Genomic DNA, 20,667 nt, shown 5'->3' with positions numbered 1-20,667 from the left:
ATGAACTTAATTTCTGGTTCTTCCCAGCAGGCGCCAGAAACTACTCAGGGACAAAAACTCATTTTCTGTGCTATAAATAATGCACAAAAAGAAGTAATTTCTTGTCCTTAGCTAGTAATCCATTGTATTTGGTTAAGTCATCCCCTGCCCTTATAATCTGCAAATTTCTCAAAGCAAACCATAAAGCAGTCTTTGGATGAAGTTACAGCAAGTTACAGAAACATCAGCAAGAACCACACCCTGATCATCACATGGGAGAAATGGATCCCAACTAGCTGAAGACCAAGAAGTTAAAAGGAATAAACCAGCCTCCCAACAAAGAGACAGCAAATAGCCCAATAAGGAAAATAAGAAATATGAGACACATGACTGTGAGTGAGACTGAGGTTGTGAGGAAATGTGGGGAAAATATGGATGGCTGGTCCATTTTAAGTATAATATGGGAAATACAGTCTATGGGTATCACATTATGAATATGACCCCGGGACATAACTTTAGTGTCAGGATGCTGTCCAAGTGCATGCTCAGTCATGTCCAACTCTTTGCAACTCCATGGACTGCAGCCTGCCAGGCTCCTCTGTCCATGGGATTTTCCAGGCAAGAATACTGGAGTGGGTTGCCATTTCCTTCTCCAGGGGATCTTCCCGACCCAGGGATTGAACCTGAGTCTCTAGCATCTCTTGCACTGCAGGTGAATTCTTTACCACTGAGCCACCTGGGAAGACCAGTGTCAAGATGACTGGAACTCAAAGTCTGACTCTCTTTGTATCTCTATAATCTTAGATGTGCTAATTTACCTTCTTGTGCATTAGTTTCCTCATTTGGAAAATGAGTATGATAGCATCACGAAGATCACACAAGTTAACGTAAGTGAGTTATCTAGACCAATACTAGGACTGAAGCAAATCTGAAAATGGTAGCTGTTTTTATTGGTTGGGGCCGATAAAATCACCTACCATAATAAAGTTTTCTCCAAATATAATTACCTACCACGAGGTGTTCACTTTTCCTCCGTGATTCAGTTGCATTCTGCTTCACTCTTTAGAAGAGAGAGCTAAGCGTGGAGCATCTTGCTTCATACTCTTACCCTCCTCTCAGTTTGTTGCCCTTTGAATTTTTGGTATAATAGTTGTTCTAGCTCAATTTCTCTTCCTTAAAAGTACTCACCGCTTCTAGAAATATATGAATCTCTATTTCTCCCTTTGAGATCCCAATACAATGACAGTATTTAAAAAAAAAACAACAACTGGAGGAGAACTACTTTACAACGGTTGGTTTCTGTCATACAACAACATGAATCAGCCATAAATATACACATATCCTCTCCCTCCTGAACCTCCCTCTTGCCCTCCACCCCACCTTACCCCTCTAGGTTGTCACAGAGCACTGGGTTGAGCTCTCTGTGTTTACAGAAGCTTCCCACTAGCTATCTATTTTATATATGACAGTGTGTATATGTCAGTGCTACTCTCTCAACTCGCCCCCTCCACTCCTTCCCCAGCCTTGTCCACAAGTCTGCTCTCTATGTCTGCGTCTCTATTCCTGCCCTGCAGACAGGTTCATCAGGACCATTTTTCTAGATTCCATCTATATGTGTTAATATATGATATCTGTTGTTCTCTTTCTGACTTACTTCACTCTGTATAATGGGCTCTAGGTTCATCCACCTCACTAGAGCTGACTCAAATTCATTCCTTTTTATAGCTGAGTAATATTCCATTGTATATATGTACCACAGCTTCTTCATCTGTCCATCCGAATGACATATGTATTTCTACATGACATAACCTCAACAGAAATGAAAAGATGACAGCAACAGATTTTGGAAGCTGGTAGGCACTTGGATGAATGTTGGCTAACTTGGCTGACCCAAGGTGGCAGAGTCCTAGGCCAGTGGTGGGCAGAACAGAAAAGCAGCCCAATTTTTTAGAGGATAGTCAAAGGCTCAGGAATTAAGGTGAGGCTAGAAACATGAATATTGATCTGAATGGTAATTTGATTCCTAAACATCTTCTCTTGCCTGTGTAACCCAGGGATTATTCTATACCCACTCCTGAAGAAGATGAGTGTTATTTTCTTGAGATGGTAAAGAAGGGGGAAATGTCAGGCACAGCTGACAGTGGGGATCCTCTAAAAAAGGGGACTGGTTCCCAGCTCTTTTTTCTCATTAAGCTTCCAGAATATTGACAGGAAAGCAGATAATCCTTTTCTGGGAATTTTGATCTGCTTAAGAGAAAAGACCCAAAGATACTAATATCAGAGTTTTCCGAAGGTGATGGCCCAGTCAGACCTTCTTTCACTGAAGCTCAAATCAAATAAGCCCCATCCATGTGCTATAAGCTTATAAACAGAGCTGAAAGATTTGCTCTTAAATATGAGCAGACAACCAAGGATTACTAGACAATTGAGGTAAGCATTTAAAAACAAAGGTGGAGACCAAAATAAACAAATGGCAAAAAAAAAAAAAAAAACTTGGAGAGATAGAGACCATGTGAGAAAATACTTAATATTCTCAGAGAAAACATCCATGAAACAAGAAGTGGATGCTGTAAAAGATCAAAGAAATAAAAGAGAGTTTTTGAAAATCAAAACCATTATTGCTGAAATGGAAAACTCACTAGAGGGGTTGGAAGATAAAGCTGCAAAATATCTCAGAAAGTAGGCCACCAAGGTGGGAGAGAGGGAAAAGAGAGAAAAGATAATGGCTAGAAAAATAGATGGGATGAAATCATCATTAATTCAAGAAAAGTTCACAGAATGAAATGCCTAGGACAATGGGTGGAAATAATCCCACCTTAAGGTACATCATCACTAGAACTTCGCTGGTGGTCCAGTGGTTAAGAATCTGCCTTCCAATGCGGAGGACGCAGGTTTGACCCCTGCTCAAGGAACTGTTATAAGATTCCACCTACCGAGGGGCAACTAAGCCCCTGTGCCACAAATACTGAGCTGGGGAGCCACAAGGAAGACCCAGCGCAGCACCTCACACCAAAAGCTCATCATCGTTGGTGTTCAGACTACTTCAAGGGAAGAGACCATAGGCTTCCAGAGGAAAACCAAGCCACAAAGGATTGGAAATCTGAGTGATTTTTTTCCTCCGTAAGAATTCTGAAATATAATAATGGATTGATGCCATAAAAATTCTGAGGTACAGTTGCACCTAGAATAGGGCTCTATATATCTAGTCAAATCCCAACCGAGAGGGTAGCATAAAAACATTTTCAGGCTCACAAAATGTTTAATTTCCAAGCACTCTTTGTTGAAAATCTCCTGGCAGAGTTAATCAAGATAAAGGGCGACCCAATTTTGGGAACAGGAGATCTGAGTGAAGGGCCTGCTTCTGGATGAGGGAGAGGCATCTTGGTGAGGCATGAGGAAAACCAGATGGATTGGAGTAGTTGAGGTTTCCAGGAGAGAACTTGCAGATGAAAATGACACAAGAGTTGATACATCTGAATGTCTTGATTCAAACAACTGAATGTCTGTAGATAATTCTTGACTAAATTGGTGGACAGGTTCGGATTGACTCAATAGCAATACTGGCAAAATCAAGCAGAGAAAATAATGATGACCACTTGGTCAAACATTGTGCAGAAAATAATCAGAGAATAATATTATTATCCTCATGCAATCACTGATTACTGGTCTAACCAAAGTTACACATGCACACATAGACAGACTGATAATATATTGAGAGGATATATGAGTGAATTTTTTTATATCTTTTTTAAAATTGATGCATAGTTGATTTGCAATGTTCTATTAATTTCTGCTGTACATCAAAGTGATTCAGTTATATATATATATGTATTATATATAACTTTGATGTACAGCAGAAATTAACAGAACATTGCAAGTCAACTATACTTCAATTTTTAAAAGATGTAAAAAAATTCACTCATATATATATATATATATACACATTCTTTTTAACAGTGTTCTTTTCTGTTATGATTTGTCATAGAATATTGAATAGAATTCCTTGTGCTATACAATTGGATCTTGTGGTTTATCCATTCTGTGTATAATAGGTTTGCATCTGCTAACACAAATCCAGTATTCTTGCCTGGAAAATCCCAAGGACAGAGAAGCCTGGCAGGCTACAGTCCATGGGGTCGCAAGAGTCGGACACATCTGAGTGACTAAACCACCACCACCACCAACCCCAAACTCCCATTCTATCCCTCCACCAACTCCCTCCCCCTTGGCAACCACAAGCCTGTTAGATGTATGAGTGCATTGATGGAATATAAGAGAGCTAAATTCTCATCTTTCATAGTGGAAAGACAATGTATAATGTTTTCATCTAAGAAAAAAGTAATCTCAATAATTGGGCTGAATAAAAAGCTAGAAAAATATTAGATACATAATTAGAGAAATAAGCTATTAGGGATATGATGATGGCAAGAGAATCAGCTGAAAAAGTAAGAAAGTAGTTGCCTCTGGCAAGGAAAAAAAGTGAAGAGGATGGGTGTGACTGCTACTGTTTCTGTAGTAAGACTTGTAAAATGATTGCACTCTTTAAATATATGTGTGCTCAACGTGGATAGAAAGAAACAAACAAAAACATAGATGTGACTGTCACATCCCCAACCATTTTATCTTTGACAGTTTAATCTGTACATATTGCTGCAGTTTTATGTATTACTCACTGGAAATAATGCATTGTTTCTGTTCTGGGTACCTGTGCCTTTCCTAACTGCGTCACCTTCCCCATGGAATTTGCTTTTGAATGTGTTGGAAATTCAATTTGAAATTTGTGTTTCAAATTGTGTTTTGGTTACTCCTCTTGAATCTCCCCGTTAGCATCAGCAGGTAGCTCATTTTTTCTGGTTGGCTTTTCAGAAAATAGATCATCTCTAGTCTGTCCTCTTCAAGTTTCTTTAGCAAACAACTTTAAGGTTTGATGTCTCTGGGTCTGAGGGAGGCATGTTTATTCCTTTTGCCTTGTATCTACATTAGTGCTATTTTTTGGTGGTGAAATGACTGATAAACACATAAAATCAAAAGAAGAACTTGAAGATTGCCTAAGATTAGAAGTATGTGTTTATGTTAGTGATAGGAATTACACTTCTAGGATTGTTCTAAGAACAGTCAGAGATGAAGTTAAAGATGTTCCTATGGAGACATTCATCAAAGCCTTATTTATGACAGAAAAACATTGTAATGTACTTAACGTATAACTTGAGGGGATTACAGTACATGCAAAGGACTGAGCTGAATGTAGCCATTAGGAAACATACTAAGGAGACTATCTATTGTTATGGAAATATAATCTGTTGCTAAATGAAATAAATAGACCAGTAGACCAAAAGACCTTGTGTAGCAGTGCATAGTTTTTGTAAAAAAATTTTTCTATCTATGTAAATGTAAAAGAAAGGAAAGTCATATATTAAGATACTTACAGTGGTTGTTGCTGGCAGATGAGATCTTAAGTGACATTTACCTTGTTGTGTTGTTCCCCAAGCTCTCTCCATGGAGCATGAATACATCTTGTAATTAGGGGGAAAGTGCAGTTTAAAAACAAAGTCAAATGAAACATAGAGTCAGCCTTATTTTTCTTGCCACTGTGAAGAATTGGCTTTGCTGGCACTAAGATGATGGGGGGAAAGAGAGTAGAAATCCTTTTGATCGATGCTATCTTTTCCAGGGCTTTGGATTTGGAAGGTTGACATATTTGGGGCCGGTTGTGTTATTTGTTCTGGCAGTGTGAGTAGACCTGTTTCTTATCTTACCCTGGATTCTTCGGATTACTGCCATTTTAAAGTAGTTTATAACAGTATGGCTACTCAAACCATTCTAAGGTATCAGATTTAATAGATTTGCTACTTAACTTAAATCAAAGGCTCTCTAATTGGAGAGTTGAGTAACCTGCCAGTTCCTAGGCAATTAGAAGATTAGCCTCCCTATATGTTTTTCCTCTACTTGCTTAGACAAGAGGCTTTTTGTTACTGTATAAATCTTTAATGTTACGCTTGAAGCAGTGATTACAAGAATACTGAAATTTAGTAAAATGCTCACACTAGGCCATGGAGGGCAGGGTGCAGAAATGGTATCTATAACAGCAGTTGAAACGGTGCCATTCGAAGTGGATTTGAAATGACTGGTAACACCTGTAGAACTGCTTACGTGATGCCCATGCCCCGAGTTGGCTGGAGAACAGTCCAGGGTGGCAGGCAGGCAGGAAACTGATGGTGCCCCCCATTGTTATCCCAGCCCCCAATTTTAGACAGATAACTCAGTGAGGTAGAGGATGGTAGTTGGATTTTAGAGCTAAGTCATCTGAGCCCATAAAAACAAATCCCCTTGAAACACAAGGCCATGTCTGTTCACCAAGCGTCTGTGGAGACACCTATGAAGTGATAGTAAATCAGTGGAGAACCTCATGGGACAGTGGTGTATCTGAAAGTTTAAAAACAATCCCAAGAGTGATTTTCCATCCACAATCTCATTGAAAGAGTTGGGTTTGTGAGGCCTTGGGAGAGGCGCTCAGCCACAGATGGGCTCTCCAAGTGTGCAGCACAAGGAAGAAGGCATAGATGTTGGACTGGAAAGTGAACCCACCAGGCCACAGGGCAGACACCAAGAAGTGTTACATTGTGAAAGGATGCCCCTGGTGGCCCAGTGGCTCAGACCCCGTGCTCCTAATGCAGGGGGCCTGGGTTTGATCCCTGGTCAGGGACTTAGATCCCACATGCCACGAAAAATTCTGCAAGCCACAACTAAGACTTGGTAGCAGACAAATAAAATATTTTTTTAAAAAGCTGCATCTTGTAGCTACCAAGAGGATAAGTGCTTTCAAAGGGTGGTAAGTGAAAGAGCAACCAGTCACAGTAGAATGAAAAGGAAGTGCTGAATTTTGGGGAAATTTCTGAATATCTGTAGTGTTTCTGATTGGATTCACCTGACTCTTTAACTCAGTATCTCCTGATTCTTGGAAGGATTGAAGGCAAAAAGAGAAGAGGGCAGCAGAGGATGGGGTGGTTGGATGGCACCATCCACTCAATGGACATGAGTTTGAGCAAACTCTGGGAGATGGTGAAGGACAGGGAAGCTTGGTGTGCTGCAGTCCATGGGGTCACACAGAGTCAGACATGACTTAGCGACTGAACAACAATTGGAATCTCTTTATCACTAAACATCGCTAAACTGCTTTTTATTTCTTCACACTGTGTAAAACATCATCTGCATTGTCTGTGAATGTTTTTTCTTTTGCTATCTAGATTCCAGATCCCTGATCTTGTTGCTCCAAATCCATGAAGGGGCATCATAAGATTCAAGAATTCCCTGGAAATTCACTGTCAGATTGTGTATTCATGGATGTGACTCTCAGAGGGATCCCTAACTCTAAAAGTACCAGAACCACTGGCCACTCTGGGTTCTCTGCTTGGTGAGGGGAAGAACCTCATCTGTCGTTTGCTTTGTGCTAATATTTAATGTCCATTTGTTGGAAACTGACCCAGCACCACGCTTGGTGCTTTTGTATATACCCTTTAATTTAATCCCCACCCAACCTAAGGAGGGTTCACTACTGCTTAGCCGTGCCCGACTGTTTGTGACCCCATGGACTGTGCCCTGCCAGGCTCCTCTGTCAATGGAGTAGATTGCCATGTCCTCCTCCAGGGTATCTTCCTGACCCAGGGATCAAACCCTAGTCTCTTATGTCTCCTGCACTGGAAAGCAGATTCTTGACTCACTAGTGCCATCTTCATTGGGAAGCCCTAATATCATCTTCATTTGATACCAAATGAAAATACCAAAGTCACAGTGGTGAAGTGACTCATCAAGGAGCTCACCACTAACACATGTCAGAGCTGTGTGATATGGTTGGGGCTCCCTCTCCCCTGGAAACCAAGACCTGGTCTTCCTCAGAACTCAGTACAGAAGATGAGGCATGACCCAAGGCTCTCTACACCATCAGTGATCAACATGCATTAATTACCTGATGGCAGCACGTGACAGTGGATATTGGATATAAGTGATGGTAATGTATCCATAAAAAGATTCAATCTCTGTAGGCTTTATGAAACTTCAAACCCTAAATGGTCTTCCCCACCTAGCCTTTGTTGTTGTTCAGACGCTAAGTCTTGTCTGACTTCAACCCCATGGACTGCAGCACACCAGGCTTCCCTGTCCGTCACTGTTTCCCAGACTTTGCTCAAACTCATGTCCATTGCATCAGTGATGCTATCGAGCCATCTCATCCTCTGTCATCCCCTTCTCCTCCTGCCCTCAATCCTTCCCAGCATCAGGGTCTTTTCCAATGAGTTGGCCCTTGCTATCAGGTGGCCAAAAGCGTTGGAGCTTTCGTTTCAGTATTAGTCCTTCCAGTGCTCTCCCTCATATTGTCAGGATCCCTAAGAGGACTGTAATTAAAAAAGACAACTTACGGGACTTCCTTGGTGGTCCAGTGGTTAAGAATCCAGGTTTGATCTCTGGTCCAGGAATCAAAATTCTACATGACTCAGGGCAACTAAGCCCAAACTCTAGAGTCCATGGGCTGCAACTAGAGAAAGTCTATGTGAAGCAACAAAGAGCCCATGTGCTGCAATGAAGACCCAGCACAGCAAAAAAAAAAAAAAAAAAAAAAAGGCAACTTGTCATATCATTCAGGCTTAGAAAGGAAGAAATTATGACACAAGCTGCAACCTGGATAAATCTTGAGGACATTAGGCTAAGTGAAATACACCAGTCACAAAAAGACAAATACTATATGATTCCACTTATATGAGGTATCTAGAGTAATCAAACTGATAGAGATAGAAAAGTAAAATGTTGGTTTTCAGGGGCTGGGGGAGGCAGAGATGGGAAGTTATTATTTAATAGATATAGAGTTTCATCACTTTGCCAACAATGGTCTGTATAATCAAAGTTATGTTTTTTCCAGTAGTCATGTGCAGATGTGAGAGTTGGACCATAAAGGAGGCTGAGCACCGAAGAAATGATGCTTTTGAATTGTGGTGCTGGAGAAGACTCTTGAGAGTCTTTTGGACAGCAAGGAGACCAAACCAGTCAATCCTAAAGGAAATCAACCTTGAATAGTCATTGGAAAGACTGATTCTGAAACTGAAGCTCTAATATTTTGGTCCACCTGATGTGAAGAGCCAATTCTTTGGAAAAGTCTCTAATGCTGGGAAAGATTGAGGGCAAGAGGAGAAGGGGGTGACAGAGATGAGATGGTTGGATGGCATCACAGACTCGATGAACAAGAGTTTGAGCAAACTCCAGGAGATAGTGAAGGACAGGGAAACCTGGTGTGCTGCAGTCCACAGGATCACAAAGAGTTGGACATGACTTAGAGACTGAACAACAACAACAAATAGAGTTTCGGTTTTGCAAGATGAAAAGAGTTCTGGAGATTGGCTGCACAACAGTGTGAAAGTGTTAAACACGACTGAATGACACATACACTTAGAATGGTTAAGATGGTAAATTTTATACATATTTTACCACAATTAGAAATAAGAAGGGAAATTTAAAAAATATATTTAAAAAGACAGCTCATGAGCCCACTTGGAGCGAAGGTCTGTAGATTCATTATTCTGATCGTGCTGATTATTCACCCCTGTCCAAGGAGGAGAGTCGAAACAGTAATTCCCTGGGAGACATGGGTGTGATTGTGAGGCCCACGTGGATAACCTATCCACAGGCCAGTTCCTGGGTCTGTGCTTACAACCTGATAAGTTATAATGACTTCCAGTATCCTTGCATTCAGGTTTGCAGTTCATCTGAACAGAGTGAGGAACTCTGCTATGTCCAGTCGCTCGATTGTGTCCGACTCTTTGCGGACCCATGGACTGTAGCCCGCCAGGCTCCTCTGTCCAGGCAAGGATACAGGAGTGGGATGCCATGCCCTCTTCCAGGGGATCTTCCTGATCCAGGGATCGAACCCGCATCTCTTGTGTCTCCTGCATCGGCAGGTGAATTCTTTACCATTAGCGCCACCTGAATTCCTGTCTCAAACTCTGTTAAAAGTTCTACGCTTTTCCCTCTAACAACTTACAAAGCAAAAGCAGTGTCTTTCTCCTGGCACAGGCTCCAAGAGCAGGCACCAAGAGGAATCCTGCCAGGTCCCCTCACTTCCTACACCAAGGATGCTTGCTCCTGGAACCCAGAAATCCTCTCCAAAAGTCATCCGACCCCCTGGCAGGCCAGGGCCCCTGGGCCACCTCAACCCAGAGAGGAGCGAGGTCATCAAAACGAATTGCTGATTCTCAGGATTTGAAGCCGGCGGTGACCGGAGCCCCGTGGGCAGGGCCACTCTGAATGAATTCACAGCTGCGCCTGGCCAGACCGGGAGTTTGGACTCATCACAGCAGTGAACTGGGGGTGCTCCAACCCAAACAGATTTGTAGCAGTGGCACAGGCGTCCAGGACTGCCAGGGCAGCATTTGGGTCTGACAAATGAGGCCTCTGTTGGGACAAAGGGGGCTCTTAGGACTCAGTCTGTTTTGGCTGCTTTATATGCAATGAGAGCCAGGGGACTTCTTTTGTCCGGACAGGGAAAACAAAAGTGATTTATTTCATCCTGCGCCCGCGCCACGGTCTTTGTGGTCAACTAATGCAGGGATGCTTGGTGGCCAGCGACCCTTACAGACACCGCTTATTGAGGGCCTACTAAGAGCTGGGGACTATTCTGGGTACCAGCACGTGCTGCCTAACTTAATCCTCCCAACAATGCCGTGATGCAGGGATTATCCCCACTGGAGTCATGTGGGGACCGAGACATGGAGAGGTGAAGGTCACACAGCTAGTTAACTGTGGAAGAGCCAGAATTTGGACTCAGGCTTGGCTTCCTCCCAAATGTGGCCCTGTTCCAGGTGGCTGATAAGTGGAAGGTAGTCCTCTCCTCCCCACTGGAATCTCTGGGAATGCTGATCTATCTGGAAGGCCTAGAACAATCTTGATGTTCCACAAATACTTACAGCAAACGGAGCCAAACCTAAAAAAGAGATGAGGGGGCCTTCCCTGGGGGTCCAGGGGTTAAGACTTCGGGCTTCCACTGCAAGGGGCATGGGTTTGACTCTTGGTCAGGGAACTAAGATCCCACTTGCTATACAGAAGCACAGCCAAAAAATAATAAAAAAAAAATTAGTCAATAAATAAAAAGATACGGGGAGGGGGGTTGAAAATCACAGATTTTCTTTGGAAAGTCACAGAAAATATCCCTGTTTCAATACAAGGAGGCTGATATAAGCTTTTTGTATTTATATAAACATGAAAATAAAGAGTGTTAGTCACTCAGTCGGGTCCAACTCTTTGTGACCCCATGGACTATAGCCCACCAGGCTCCTCTGTCCATGGGATTCTCCAGGCAAGAATATTGAAGTGGGTTGCCATTCCCTTCTCCAGGGGATCTTTCGACCCAAAGATTGAACCTGGGTCTCCCACACTGCAGGTGGAATCTTTACCATCTGAGCCCCGAGGATGAAGAGAAATGAAGGTGAAACTTGCTGTTCATAGTTGAGCCAGCAGCCCCCGTCTCTCACATATGAGGACCAGAAGCTCCAGCTGAACACAGTCCTCTTGGTTTTCACTGCTGATTAGCTCCAATCCCTGGTAACAAACTTCATGTGTCCTAGTATTTAGTCCCCTTTCCCCATCCAGATGTACCAACTCAGCATTAGTGGCTTTTCCTAAAGAAGGGCCCAGGGCAATTGACCACTCCTTTATCATTTCATTATGGGCCTGGAAAATGAGACGGCCTTTCAGCACAGCTTGTCAGCACGTTAAAATGCCAAATGAGAACCTCTCTGGCACAGTGTACATGAATCCATAATTCCCCTCCGCAAGGCTGCTTTATTCTCTGTTGTGGCTTCTTCATGCCAGATGGGATGTACTGCTAATTTATCAGTTCGCTGACTTTCATCCACAGACGTCTCCCATCTCACCATCCACTTGTGTCGCATTTTTCCACTGACATTTTAGGCAGAATCCAAACACCAACTTGGGGAACTAGGTATGTGAATGCTCCAAATTTTCAATTCTAGTTCTTTTTGGGGGTGGGGATGGGTAACTGTGTCTAGATCATTGTCCTCTCAGTTCTCTTTCCCTGGGGACTCTTGGGGATAAGATCATAAACCAAAGGCTGAAGAGGCAAAAAAATTGAAGAAAGGAGTGGAGGGCAACAGTTACTGGGGAGAGAGTGAAGGGAGAGTAAAGTTATTCCCCCTTTGAAGCAGAATCTATTCCCCATCCATCATCCTCTTTTTTTTTTTCTGCCAACAAATTTTTACGGAGTATCTATTATTTTCCAAAATGTTAGATACTGGACATGCAGTAGCATTTCCATCAGGGTACCAGCAGAAAAGCAAATGGTCCACTCGAAAGTTCATGAAGAAAATACTTGCAAAGTTGTAGGCAGAGCTAAAGGAATGGGTAGAAGATGAAGAAGGTGCCAGTTTAGCAATAACAAGAAGTTATCACCACCGCCAGGGCTTCCCAGGTGGCTCAGCTGGTAAAGAACCCATCTGCCAATGCAGGAGGCATGGGTTTGATCCCTGGGTCGGGAAGATCTCCTAGAGGAGGAAATAGCAACCCACTCCAGTATTCTTGCCTGAGAAATTCCACAGACAGAGGAGTCTGGCAGACTACAGTCTGTGGAGCTGGGAAGAGTTGGACACGACTGAGCACACACACACACACACACACACACACACACACACACACACACTGCCACTGATAAGCCTGGAGAAGCAAGGGGAGGCAAAGCCTAAAGGGACGAGGCCAGAAGTATAACTGTAGGGGTGGGATTTCCAGAAAGCGACTCTGGCCTTTGATGGAGGAAAGCATTTACCGATGTGTCTTGGCTCAGTGCTGAGGGATCCAGGGTAATAAATGGAAGCCAGAAGGTAGGAGGTCAAAGATGCAGTTCTTAGATTTCTTTCAGATTGGGATGTAGAGCAGGGTGGATAATGGATCAGGTTGGGGGTGGGGTTGGGAGGCAAGCAGAAAACATTCAGCATGAAGTAGTGAGCCAGACTGAGATGTTTGGGGTCAAGAGCTATGTATAGGAACCTGGGGCCAAGCCTACCAACACACCAAGTCAAGGGTTCTTCATTTTTATTGACTGATAGATCTTTTTAGAATTAATTTTATTGGAGTATAGTTGATTCACAGTGCCGTGTTGGTTTCTACTCTGCAGCAAAGTGAATCAGCTGTACATACACAGATATCCCCTCTTTTTGGATTTCCGTCCCATTTAGGTCACCGCAGAGCACTGAATGGGCTTCCCAAGTGGCGCTAATGGTAAAGAATCTGCCTGTTAATGCAAGAGGCATTAAGGGATGCAAGTTGGATCCCTGGGTTGGGAAGATCCCCTGGAGAAGGTCGTGGCATATCCCGTGGACAGAGGAGCCTCATGGGCCATAGTCCATAGGGTCACAAAGAGACAGACACAACTGAAGTGACTTAGCAGGTACACATGCTCACACTGAGCACTGACTAGAGTTCCCTGAGGTATACAGTAGCTCAGTATACAGTAGACAGTTAAAACAGTTAACAGGATACAGTTAAAACTTTGGTCTTAGCAGCAAAGTCTACGTAAGTCAGGAACTCTTCTCTGAGGGCCTCATTTGCAGGAAGGCCCACAAATGAGCTTCTCTGGATCCAAGAATGTCAGGTCACCTGACTCTCTGGGCCTGGGGCCCTCCCTGGGCTAAACCTGATAGCTTTGACCTCTGCCCTCTGACTTTGGCTCAGACTGGCGGATTTTGCACCAGTGGCCTTCCCTGAATTGAGGTTCTCTATAAGCACCTTCCAACAGGGTAAGCAAAACAATAGAGGGAAATTCTTTTCATGAATTAGAAAGCAACTACTTTCAAGCTCACATGGGGGATTTACTGTAGACAATAGAAAGCTAATTTCAAAACATACTTACTTATTCATTAAAGCAGATCCCCCAAGGGTTCTCTCCCAAGCAATATTTTGTTGGCACACTTTGTATTTCACTTACACTTGAAAATCATAAAATTGCAACTTTAAGGACATCCTGTAAATCCTTGATTTTTTCCATTTCTTCCTGACATTCTCTAGGTTCAGTCTAATTAGCTCAGATTTCCTTGAATACTTCTACAAAATAGGGAAGTATATGGGGCCGAGGTACCAGAGGGTAGGGACTGAGCTTTGTTAAGCGAGGACTCTGCCTCTCAGTTTTTCTTGCAACTCTGTGGGTCTCTTTTGGGAAACACAGAACAACTGAGAAACGTCAGAGGACAGGAAGGTTTTGAGGTTTGAACTATCCGCTCTTTCAAGGAAAGGGGGGAGGAATGAAATCATGGGAAAAGCTTTGGCTTTGGAGTTAGACATGGGTTTGAATTTCACCTCCGTCACTTACCCTGGGCAAGTATTTAATGTTTCTAAGTGCTCATTTCTTTCTTTCTTCCTCTCCCCTAATACTCGCTTATTTGGCTGCATCATGCCTTAACTGTGGGCCCGGGATCTTCACTCTCGCAGGTGAGAGCTTTGGTTGCTGCACACAGACTCTCTAGTTGCGGTGCTCAGACTTCAGAGGGCTCAGACCAGCAGGTTCAGCAGTTGCGGTGTACAGCATGCAGGATCCTCGCTCTCAGATCAGGGATTGAACCCGAGTCCCCTGTATTGCAAGTGTGCATGTGTGCCGAGTCACTCAGTTATGTCTGACTCTTTCAGACCCCGTGGACTGTAGCCCGCCAGGCTCCTCTGTCCATGGAATTCTCCACGCACGAATACTGGAGTGGGGTGCCATTTCCTTCTCCAGGGGATCTTCCCAAATCCAGGGACTGAATCCGTGTCTTCTGCATTGGCAGGCAGATTCTTCACCACTGAACCACCTGGGAAGCCCCTGTACTGCAAGGTGGATTCTTAACCACTGGATCACCAGGGAAGTCCCACTATGTGCTCAGTTCTCAAATGAGGAGAGTAATGTATACCTCCTAGGGGCTGCCTGAAGGTTAACTGGGATGAGGAATGCAGAGCATCTAATACAGAGGCTGGTACTTTCACAAACTGTCAGTTCTTTTTCTTTTCCAAAAGTAGAGGGTACAGGGTCCTGGGAGATCTCTAGCAATACGGAGACTCCCTAGTTGGGAAAGATGTCTCAAGGGGCTGTTTTAGTTTCCTGGGGCTTCTGGAACAAAGGACCACAAACTGGGTGGCTCAAATAGCTCAACTCTATGTTCTGAATGCTCAAACTACTGCACAATTGTACTCATCTCACATGCTAGCAAAGTAATGCTCAAAATTCTCCAAGCCAGGCTTTAACAGTAGGTGAACTGTGAACTTCCAGATGTTCAAGCTGGATTTAGGAAAGGCAGAGGAACCAGAGATCAAATTGCCAACATCTGTTGGATCATCGAAAAAGCAAGAGAATTTCAGAAAAACATTGACTTCTGCTTTCTTGATTACGCCAAAGCCTTTGAATGTGTGGATCACAACAAACTGTGGGAAATTCTTAAAGAGATGGGAATACCAGACCACCTGACCTGCCTCCTGAGAAATCTGTATGCAAGTTAAGAAGCAACAGTTAGAACCAAACATGGAGCAACAAAATGGTTCCAAATAGGGAAAGGAGCCAAGGCTGTATATTGTCACCCTGCTTATTTAACTTGTATGCAGAGTACATCATGAGAAATGGCGGACTGGATGAACCACAAACCAGAATCAAGATTGCTGGGAGAAACATCAGTAACCTCAGATATGCAGATGACATTACCCTTATGGCAGAAAGCAAAGAAGAACTAAAGAGCCTCTTCATGAAGGTGAAAGAGGAGAGTGAAAAAGTTGGCTTAAAACTCAACATTCAGAAAACTAAGATCATGGCATCTGGTCCCATAACTTCATGACAAATAGATGGGGAAACAATGGAAACAGTGGCAGACTTTATTTTTAGGGGCTCCAAAATCACTGCAGATGGTGACTGTAGTCATAAAATTAAAAAATGTTTGCTCCTTGGAAGAAAAGTTATGACCAACCTAGACAGCATATTAAAAAGCAGAGACATTACTTTGCCAACAAAAGTCCATTGAGTGATAGTTATGGTTTTTCCAGAAGTCTATGTATGGATGTGAGAGTTGGACTACAAACAAAGCTGAGTGCTGAAGAATTGATGCTTTTGAACTTTGGTGTTGGAGAAGACTCTTGAGAGTCCCTTGGACTGCAAGGAGATCCAACCAGTCCATCCTAAAGGAAATCAGTCCTGAGCATTCATTGGAAGGACTGATGCTGAAGCTGAAACTCCAATACTTTGGCCACCTGATGTCAAGAACTGACTCATTAAAAAAGACCCTGATGCTGGGAAAGATTGAAGGTGGGAGAAGAGGACAACAGAGGATGAGATGGTTGGATGGTATCACTGACTCAATGGATATGAGTTTGGGTAAACTCCAGGAGTTGGTGATGGACAGGGAAGCCTGGTGTGCTGCAGTCCATGGGGTTGCAAAGAGTTGGATACGACTGATCGACTGAACTGAACTGAACTGATGGTCACATAGCTCTGGAGGCTAGAAGTTCAAAATCAAGGTGTCAGCAGGGTTGGTTCCTTCTGAAGCTGTGAGAGAGACTCTGCTCCTGGCCCTGTCCTAGTTTTTGATGGCCTCAGGCAATCATGGAAGCTGGTGGACAGATCTACATGAGACTGGCTGTTGCCTATCATGAAATTGGGTCTGAAGGTCCCCAGAGATCAGAGGCTGGAATCCGGAGGAAAAGCTGAACAGAACCTAGGAAGGGGCAAGGGTGAATGGGAACCCATGAGTGAAAAATGAAACCTTCAGGAAAAAGTGGACCCCAGGAAGTGGTCACTTACCACTTCATGATCAGTGACAATGGTGGCCTGCAGAACAGGAGCCCTTTGCTTCCGAGCTGCACATACACCTGGCCCTGAACTTGGAGAGGCTGAAAAAAGGGAGCTGGCAGCAGCCGGGGCAGCAGGCCAGGCCAGTAGCCAGGAGATCCAGCTGTGAGCCTACAGTGGGGCCTACTTTGACCTTCAGAGCATAACAAATGGCTGCCTCCCCTTCTTCTTCCAAATATGATGCAAACTTCTCTTGTGGGAAACCCTAACCTAGACCCTCTGGGGAATGGAGTTGGGAAATGTGGTTCCAGATTAGCTGAGTTGACTCAGGAAAAATCCATCACAGGGTTGGACTTCAGAGTTATAACTTTATCTATAAGCACTGGAAACAAAGGCGGTTTTAATGATGGCATCTATTAGATAAAACTGATATTTCAAGGAAGATTAATCTTATATTGTATATTAGGGGTTAGAGGAAGATAAAAATGGAGACAGTGTAGTTAAAAGTTTATTATAATAGTCTGGGTATGAGACTATAGAGGCCTGAACAAGAGCCGCAGGGGGAAAGATGGAAATTAAGTGCTAGACTCTAGAAACATTATAAAGAAGGAATTAATAGAGCTTGCTAAGTAGCTGAATTAGAGAGCAAAGGCCTGGAGATAGATTCTAGAATGCTTCTGAGCTATTGAGCCTGGGTGATGAGGAAAATTGTGGTCTTTGAAATGAAATTATTCGTTTAAAGGCTATTCTAACAAACTAGACATTCTACTCTATTTAAATGCAGTACTGTATTCAGGGGCTTCCCTGTAACTCAGTCGATAAAGAATCTGCCTACAATGCAGGAGACCCAGGTTCAATTCCTGGGTCAGGAAGATCCCCTGGAGAAGGAAATGGCAACCCACTCCAGTATTCTTGCCTGGAGAATCCCATGGACAGAGGAGCCTGGTGGGCTATAGTCCATGGGGTTGCAAGAGTCGGACACATCTTAGTGACTAAACCACCACCACCACCACCACTGTATTCAGGGTTTGGAAGTTTGGAACCATTAAACAGTTTAGAATTGTAGGACAGCAAAGGAGTGAATGACTCTTTTGAAAGATTGATAAGGAGGAGAAGGAAGTTCTATTGCATTGTTAGTGAACTTGGTGGCCAAGTACTCCTGGAAATATAAGTACTCATTCTAGATATCACCAGGTAATATCTGGGGTAATGACACTGTATAGAGATTTGAAAATAATATTATTTATGATAGTGCTTGAGAAGTAAAAATTTCTTAAACCAAACAATGCTGTTTGCTATCCACATTTCTAGACAGTTATTAAAATCTATACCTTATGCATCATGTGACAGGGAATTCCAAACTATTTTCTGCAGGGGCTCCAATTTGTTTCTGGATTCTCTATGAAAAGAGTCAACTCCTCAGGGAGCTCATATGTTTACTTGAACCTTAGATATAAGAGGTTCATTGTATCTACATGTTCCCTTCTGTGGGAGAATGAGGAAGTGAGGAATTTGAGCTACTATATCAATTTTTAAAAATTAGGACAGACTTTGGAGTTAGAGAATGCTGGGGTCGAAATCTAATTTGCATCATCTTATTGGTTGTATTATCTTGGGTAAGGTATTAATTAATTTCTCTGAGCCCCAATTGCTTTATCTGTAGTAAAAGTAGCTTCCTTATAGATGGGAGGGAAGATTCACTGAAGTCATATTGTAAATGTCTAGTAGAGTGCTTGGTACATATTGGTACACAATGTCTATTGGTTCTATTTTCTTTCCATGTACAAAGAGTTTTAAAAACAATATCCAGTGGAAACGCAGACATAGTGAACGGACCTGTGGACACAGTGTGGGGAGAAGATGGGACGAACTGGGAGAGTAGCACTGAAACATATACGTTACCACGTGTAAAATATTAATAGCTAATTGGAGGGAATTTGCTGTATGGTGCTCTGTGACAATGTAAAGGGGTGGGATGGGGTGGGAGGTGGGAGGGAGGTCCCAGACAGAGGGGACATATGAATACATATGGGTGATTCATGCTGAGGTACTGCAGAAACCAAAACACAATATTGTAAAACAATTATCCTCCAATTAAATATAAGTAGATTTAAAAAAAAACACCCAAGACTTAAGCAAGGATATTCTAACAAATATGGACCCCTCCATTTTACTACAGTACAAAGGAAACTAGCTCAGAGGCATCTAGTTTAGAAAAAAGAAATAAAGGACTTAAGCAAAGATAACACAAAACTGTTGGTCTCTGGGTAGAATTTGGTACAATGTGAAAATCTGTATCTGGAAAAAAAAAATGTGATCTCAAGTAAAGGACTAATCGTATAATCAAAGCTAATATTGACCAAGAAAGAGTAAAATTCAGATCATGATTCGTATTTCCCAAAACTCCAGAAGTTAATAAAAATGATTAAAAAGGGAACTTTTCATTACCGAGAACTAAAAGTTGGGAACTATATTTTTGTTTGTTTGTTTTAATTTCATCCACACTAGGTCTCACTGGCTGAGTAACTAGAGAAATTTCTTCCCTTTTCTTAACTTTCCTTCCCAAATGGGGGAATGAGGGATTTATTTTATTTTGCTGGGCAGTCAATGCCATGCGCTTGGTGATTCTTGGATGTTAGACTGAGTACATCTGAAATACTGTTGTTGACGGATTTAAATCAAACTTCAAAACCTCCAATGCTCTGCTCATCACTTCCCCCCAAAAAAGCTGTGTAGGAAGTTTCAGGTGAAATATAACACGTAACCTAATGCAGATTTCTTACAAATTATTTTCATAGGGTGAAATATTGTTTCCTTGTGACTGTCACTCTGATTTTAACATTTTCCTTGGAAGACAGCCCTCAAACCTACCAAGCAAAATACAATTCAATTGCTCTCTTTGGGTAGTTAAAAAATAGACGAAGCAGAAATAAAGACAGAAAATGATCCAGGGAGAAAAACCACCGGCTACCTTCCCAGATCTCATTTGAACTCCCCGAGCTGCAAACAGCAAAGATTCCCAGAAATGCTGGGTCTTCATGGCATTTGTGGGGTGTGGTCAGATGGTTCTCTTTTCTGGAATTGGTTACTTCAAACATAAAACCTCACACACTTTTTACCAAAAAGCAGAGAAAATGAAAACAAGGAAGCTGTGGCTTCTCTTTCTCTACACCAGCCTCCACCTCCCACCCCACCCCAGCAGAGAAAGGCCTTGAAAGCCGAGAAGGCCATCTTGAAAATGTCCACATGCACAGGGATGAGATTTTTGAGGCCACCCCACAGCCCCAGACTCTAAGCACTAAGGGCCAAGGTCCACTTGGCAGAGCATCTCTCCAAGAAACATGTCCCATTTATCAGGCCAACAACAGGCTTCCCCAGTTGTGGAGTCCACCATGAAGACAGAAGACAAAACCACACATTGATCAAGGATGACCGGGCCAGCAAGCAGGGTACAAAGAAGCTGATGTCCAGGCGATGAAACAAAAGACGTTAGACACAAAAACATCAGACCAGCCCTGACTACATCACACTGGGTGTCATCAACAAAGATACTACTGACATACCTGACTGGTCCTAAATATGATGCATTTTCCCCACTGGGAAAGTGGGGGAGATTACCGCCAACATAGACTCCCACAGTAAGATAAATCTTCACAGGCTGGAAATTTCCCATTGCTGATCAAAGTGAGTGGCCAGAAATTTCAGGAGAAAACTGGCTCTGGGCTTCCTTACATAGCTTAACTGCTATTTTAGTTAACTGGACACAGACTGTAGCTTTCAATGTCATTTGTCCAGAGCTGATTGAATGATAAGCTAGCTAAAAAGGCAGTGGAAAAAGCAGTCAATGTGATCTGGGGGCCAAAGAGGGGAAGGCCAGGGTTCCTGAAACTTTCTAGTCA

General features: G+C 42.9%; 1 long non-coding RNA gene across 2 annotated transcripts in view; it reads right to left on the bottom strand.

The window, feature by feature from the left end:
* The window catches only part of LOC136144219 (uncharacterized), a 35,317-nt gene extending 14,864 nt beyond the window's left edge, over nucleotides 1–20,453 (bottom strand). For both annotated transcript variants that reach the window (XR_010658503.1, XR_010658502.1), the window contains exons 1-2: nucleotides 20,332–20,453; nucleotides 19,740–19,879 (exon numbers count right to left, since the gene is read on the bottom strand). This is a non-coding gene — a long non-coding RNA (uncharacterized lncRNA). The remainder of the gene's footprint in view (nucleotides 1–19,739; nucleotides 19,880–20,331) is intronic.
* Nucleotides 20,454–20,667: the final 214 nt, after the last annotated feature.

This window comes from Muntiacus reevesi, chromosome 11 (assembly GCF_963930625.1).
Source record: "Muntiacus reevesi chromosome 11, mMunRee1.1, whole genome shotgun sequence".
Taxonomy (NCBI): domain Eukaryota; kingdom Metazoa; phylum Chordata; class Mammalia; order Artiodactyla; family Cervidae; genus Muntiacus; species Muntiacus reevesi.
This window is presented reverse-complemented; position numbering and strand designations above follow the sequence as displayed.